Source organism: Ciconia boyciana, chromosome 10 (genome assembly GCF_034638445.1).
Source record: "Ciconia boyciana chromosome 10, ASM3463844v1, whole genome shotgun sequence".
NCBI lineage: Eukaryota > Metazoa > Chordata > Aves > Ciconiiformes > Ciconiidae > Ciconia > Ciconia boyciana.
Genome location: NC_132943.1, coordinates 38,787,313 through 38,794,151, shown reverse-complemented (window position 1 = coordinate 38,794,151; position 6,839 = coordinate 38,787,313).

Below are 6,839 nucleotides of genomic sequence, written 5' to 3'. Positions count from 1 at the left end.
GAGGACAATATACTAGTACCTCTACCTGGCTTTCTGTTACATCCTTGAAGGCCTCTTTAGGAGAAACAAATAGCTTTGAAGTACAGCGTCATTTTCCTTATTCTTTCTTTGTGCATAGGCAGCACCTTTCCCTGTCACACAGCCATCAGCAAGTGGAGCTCAGGCAGCCCAACAGACACACAAACTGCATAGCTACTACTTCGTAGTAATTGAAAAAGTACCTGCAAATTGCAGTTCTAGTCAAACTTGCCATTTTGAGTCCAGAATATTGCTCTCCAACAACATGCTGCCATAAAAGACACCTAAATCCCTCTGTTTGTACAGAGGTTTGAAGTTAGTACAGAAGTTTGAAGTTACAGAACTTCTGATGCAAAACAAATCAGAGAGCAAAGAAAAGATTATCAACAGCTGCACTGTCATAAGAACTGCAGTCACAAAGGTGCAGATTCTCCAATCCAGCCAGGCTGTGACCAGCACCAAACCCAGGAGGTGGCAAAGGTGGTTTATATTTGGCAGTGGCTAGAGACCAATTTTGTTCTTGCCTTGTTTTGGAGACAACATATATACACACACACCCCCACCTCAAAGGGCACACAAAGCTCAAGTGATCTGTACCTATGTAAGTGAAACAGCTCGCAACTTGGGAACTGCATGTGTAAAAGAAGAAGGAACTTTACAGCCTGGAAGATTATATTTATCTCTATACTGAACTTCTGCTTGCAGCAGAGGCTTTCAGATTTGCAGTCAGCATTTGACTGTACCTAAATACTAACACTGCAGTGGGCGCTGCACAGAGAAAATCCTCCAAATCAGTCCCCCACTTTCCCTTACAGTGGGGATATAGAGGAAGCAAGCAAACTCTTCAGGGAGGTCATTATAGTAGGACAACAGCAAGGTGTCCTGAAAATTCACCCGTGCTCTGTTCACTAGGCTACACCGGGCATCTTGGGCTGGCACAGAAACACAGGTCTGTCTGCCTGCAAAAAGACCAAGATTAGTGCAAGAAGTCACTGCCTTCAGGAAGCAGACATGGGGAAGAGCAGAGATGGTGTCATTAGCTCTGCTGTACTCCAGCAATGCCCAGCCCACCCAAGTGCTTGGGCACAAAAGATGCCCATGACACTATTTTTCCATTTTTTCCTCTTACTACAGGCAGCATCAGTCTGACATCCTCCCAAATCACATGATTCTGCTTGATCACTGCTTTATTCATTGCACAGTTGGGTTTCCACATCCATCACAGTAGGATTCAGTCTTGATCCAGAAACAGTCAAAGCTGGCAGCATGCCACAGAGCAGGAACACTAAGCAGAACCTCAGCATGAAGCCCCCACTCTACACAGGAGTGCCCAGAGCAGGGAACTGCTCTAAACTTCACTGTCTCGCGCTTGTTTTCCTGCTGATGCTCTTCAAGTCCCCGGCCTCAATCCCTGCCACACACACTCCTAAGTATTCATACCTTTATCTGTTTTCTCTTTGTGCAGAAAGAACCAGAATCCAAACTCTCAGGAGTATCTCAAGCCATTCTGTTGTGCAGCAGCCTTTCCAAGAGCAAAGCCATAGACAGGTCCTAACTGTACACCCCAGAGCGGAGAACAAAGACAACTGTTGGCACGCTCCTGAGAGCTTAGTCTTCCGTAAGCTGCCAGCAGGCTTTTGTCCTTGGCTGAAAGGACCCATGCTGAAGACCCTTTCTCTCTTGGGACAACCAGTCACAGAAAGTTAGCACTGATGGATGCCACTCGTTTTACCCTTTCTCATATGGGTCTGTCAGGTAGAAGCAAAAGTTATTCTTTCACTTATCCATTTCTTTTCCTAGGAAGTCTTTGGACCTTGTTAAGTAACTATACCAGAACACAGCAAGAGCATCAGCAGAGAGTGGGCACAGAGGGCTATTTCATTGGCAGGATTGTATACACTGTCACTTACATCAGTGTAAAGAGCAGGTCAAAGGTTGCTGTTTCAGCATGGCAACTGCATACAACCTCTTTGCACTAATCATGAGCTACACCAGATCGAAGTATACAGGAGTTTAAAACAAAGGCCTGATTCTCTCCTTCCCAAGTGTTTAGTAAAAATTAAAGAAATCTAGGAAAGCTCTGTTTTTTCTTTAAAGACTTTTAAACACAGCATGAAAACATTTCAACTAAGGTTCTTCAGTCTCATTCACAGCTCTTCTTACCAGCCCTGCTCAAACACAGCTATGCATTCAGAAACAAGGATAAATGAACCCCTAAAACTATGCAATGAACCCCTAAAACTACCAGGTTTGCTGCTGTTGCTATATGAATTTGGGCAGGAGCAGACTGTAGTCTAGCTGGATCAGATTCCATATGGACAATCAGATATTTAATCCTTGGGCCACATTTAGCTGGAATCAGCAGGAGTGCCATAGCACTCATGCATCTGAGAATCCTATTTCGAAACAGAGCAGAAACACAGATGCTCTACAGTCGCCGCAGAAAGAGAGCTATTGCCTTTGCATAATGTTCGAGCAACAAATCATATTCACAGAGCTATTTAATTGCAATTAAATACATAATAGGCACAGGTTATGCTCCAACTAGATAAGGCAGGGAGAGATGGAAAAAAACCTTAGAGATGACATAGGGGGGACCTCTGGACAAGGCTGGGAAAAAAACCTGAAAACCCAGCTTTCACTGTCAGGGTATGACACCACCCCTTGGATCAGGACTCTCCAAGCTCTGGGATGTGACTGCTTTGGTAGCAGCTGCAAAACTTCTCCTTCCTTTTGGGAAAAAAAGACAACAAATGTCCTCCCACCAAACCTCACCCCACCCAAACACCTTTTTCACCTTCTTCCTGGAGAAGAAAGTGGGCATCTCTTGTTCCACTGAGTTACCAAACATGTCTCCATTGCTCAGAAGAGACCCGAGAACTGCCTCCAGCACATGCTGCTTCTTCCAGAACAAGGGCGCTCACACAAGCCAGGTTTGGGAGCCGCTCCATTAGGGCCACACTGTCTTTTATCTTCAAAGCAGCAACTGGGACTTCTGCGTGGCCACACACCTCTAGATGAAAGGCCTTCTGCCTGCTGCTCTGATCTGATCCATTTGTCTGACCCACCCACCTGTTTTTTCTACCATGTTCCTGTACATTGCAAGGAATACCCCATGAGCTGTCATAGGCACAGGATGGACAGATCCTCTGTACATCTAGCAAACATTGTAGCAGGATTCCTGAGCTTCCCTCACTTTCAATAACACTGTAGTTAGTCAATATTTTATTCGCAGCTTGTACTCACTTCAGTGCTCCAAAATCACAACCTGCTAGCAAATTATAAAATACATCACCTACTACATGCTGCTAATAAGACACAACAATCATAGAAATATCACCTCTTCTTCGTTCACTTTGAAAGGAAGAAACAGGTTCTTACCAGCTGTCCTCATCCTCAAACATTGCTCTAGCTGTGAATGCTTAAATCAGGATTTACCCTTTTGTTCTCAAGCTCTTAATCCTTTTCCTTTTAGCAGATGATACATTAGTTCTGCCTTGTGCCTTAGCACCCTTAGGAGGGTGCTTCTAATGGATAATTAACAGCACTTAATTATTCCTCCAGGTAGTTTGACTACATTTATTTATGAATATTGCAGCATTATGTGAAAAGTCCAGCTTGCTCAGGGGCTGGGCAACTTAAGGCAGTCTGCTCAGTTGTATCTCCCTCCTACTGCTCAGGCTCCCAGCCATGTTCAGAGGATTCTTATTCTGTTAGCAAGTCCCACAGCTGCTTTCCAACCCTGCAGAATATGCAGAGCTCACACACAGTAGCTGATACTGAAGCTCTCATTTCACCTGTGTCATTGCATCTACATCTGCATGGCACACGCTTGAAAGCCGTCCAGGCCAGGCATCAGAGCAGGAGGCATCAGAAGCAGCCTTGCTTGAGCAGGTCCAGAGGGGGCAGTGCAAGGGCAGGAAAGCCTGAGAGGGGAGGCTTCCTGTTTCCCCACACCACAGCCCCATACTGAGAAGGCACCTGGTCCACACAGGTGGCTTGGGCCAGCACACCAACATTTTCTGGAGTACGTCTCTGTTCCACCTGCAACACAGAGCTGCACTTCCTCGCTGACCTGAGCTAAGGCAGGGGTTTAAGCACCCACCAACGGATCCGAAATAACAACCTACTTCAAGCAGCCCTCAAACTTCGGGCTGTTTCCCCGCTGGTTTTCAGGACGAGCCCAAGAGCTCATCACCCACAGCTCCCATTACCTTTGGTCCACACGACCCCACCGTTCTCAACAGGCTCCAGGGAGCCGGCCCCGACCACGCTCATCCGTCGCTGCCGGCCGGGCTGAGCCCCTCACGGCGGGTGAGGGCGCTCCCCGGGGCTATGAGAGGAGGGAAGGAGGGAAGGAGGGAAGGAGGGAAGGAGGGAAGGAGGGAAGGAGGGAAGGAGGGAAGGAGGGAAGGAGGGAAGGAGGGAAGGAGGGAAGGAGGGAAGGAGGGAAGGAGGGAAGGAGGGAAGGAGGGAAGGAGGGAAGGAGGGAAGGAGGGAAGGAGGGAAGGAGGGAAGGAGGGAAGGAGGGAAGGAGGGCTGCGCCGACACCACACGACGCCCAGCCGCCACCCGACCGTTAAGGGTTCCGCGGTATTTATAGCCCGCCGGAGCGCGCGCCCCCCTGCGGGCGCGAGGCAGCCGTTGGCCGCGCGAGCCGTGCAGCCCTGGCGGGGCGGCGGCTGCCATTTCCCTCAGGAGGGACGCTCTGGGGAAGGGGGTGGCAGCCCTCAGCCCCGCCGCCCCTCACGGCATCAGGCCCGTCAAGGGCAGCGGCTCCTGCCCGACGGGGGAGGGAGGGAGGGAAGGAGGGAGGCTGCCCCGCGGTTCAGCCAAGTGGGAGAAAGCGGTGGAGCCGTGATCCAAAACTGTGACAAGTCCCCGCCAGCAGCTCAGCTTGCGACAACGAGATGGCTCCGGCCATTGGCGACACCTTTGCACACCTCTGTGCTGAAGGCAGCTGAAGGAAACACCGTGACAAGTGAGGGGAAGCTGGCTCCTTCGTGGGCCTCCTCTGCCCGGAGGGCTCAATTGCTCAGTGCAGGGTGATGCTAAACCTCACCTCCAGGCTGGGACCCCAGGATGAAGGACAGAACAATGTATTCACACAAAGCAGGGAAATATTACCCTGCAGAAGAGGATGCTAGCTGTAAAAACTGTTTCTTTTGGCAAGAAGTAACAGGGACTAGCTGAGAAATACAACTTAATCCGCTCTGACTTCTCCTGGCAAGACTGACTATGCGGCACCAGCAGGTGTACAGTACTTTTTTCCCACGCAGGACAGCGATGCACAGTGGTTGAATGCAGGAGGAGCTGTATCACAAACAGTGGAAACCGACACAAGCAAGTAGATGACAAGCGATTTTATTTTGCAAAACAATCACTATACAGCAACAAATACAATTGCAAATCGGATTGAAAAACATGAACTACCTACCACCAGCCATTCAAGAAATGCCTCTTTTATGGTAACAGGCTCTAGAATTATCAGAAAAAACACAGGTTTGTAACAGCAGACTGTATTCCTTGACATCCCAGCATACAGCATGTTTATTTGTTGGCTTTTTCTCTTTGCTAAAGTTGAAGTGGCTTTTATACGCTTGACTTTTCCAAGTGTGAAACTAATTTACCTTCCTGCAGTGGGAATTGCTGGAGTTGCAGAGGGAGTTGCTTTAGCAATCTGACTAGCAAGTGAACTCGACAGACACCTAGGCTAGAAATCTACCTGCGTCGATTTTCATAGCAAATGTGATCTACTCTTCAAGGCGATGGCCTTTGAAGGGACATTTGTACTTGGGTTTCAAACAGTATTTGGTCCAGCATGGGAAAAACTTCTGCTCACGTGTGGTAGTCCACATAGGCTGCCTTTCGACTCCCTCTGGGTCGTGTATATAGGCAAACTTAGATTTGTAAGCAGTCGCGATGAGGTTACTACTGTACCTTAGCAGAGCATTGAATGGATAATACCATTTACTGCTGTACAGTGAAAATATACATAGCCCTTGTGGGCACACAATTTCCCTCATCAGTATTAGTTTTTCCTTTCCTGTTGCTGGACAGATGTTTGCTCAACTTTTATTTCTTTCTGCTTGTGGTTACATAGAAACAGAACTCTGCAGATGGGGCAGAAGCACTTTTTCTTTTGTCTCTACAACTTGATGGATTATTAATTTGGGGCTCTCCCCTAGCTATCCAAACAAGGTTTCACCATTCCTTTGTCTGGATTATCTCTGCTTTGTTACAGAGTTGGGTCTAAGGCACCCAACATACCTGCTGGCTCAACATGCCTGTGGAAAAGAAACACAACGGATGCAGTTTCCAGGAAGCTGGCTCTATCTTCTTTAGTGGGCATTACATATTTACAAAACCGTTGTTTTTAAAACCAACACTCTTGTTGAGAACTTAAGATTAATATGAGCTTTTCAGTGAACATCTAGAGTCATGTAACATAACTTGGGTTTGTGGTTTTTTTTAATTATTTAACAGCACAAAACTCTTGATTTCTTTTCATCTAAATCCACAGCATTCTAGGATTCTTTCTATGGAAGGATGATTACGATTACAAAGGTCTTTGCTTGAATCAAGACAAGAAAGCTCATTTTAATGCATGAAATAAATGACTTGGTGTGTTACACCACTCTAACTTTGGACTCATAGGTAGATTAACTAAGCTTCATTTTCTAGAGTATGTCAATTTTAAAAGCCAAATAAAAAAACTTGAGTCTCAGGTTAACACTGTTCTCACTAGCTGGTGTTCTGCTTCAGAGAAGCCAAGGTTCAGTAGTACCATAGACTCTCTCCCACATTGGCAAAAGGCATTT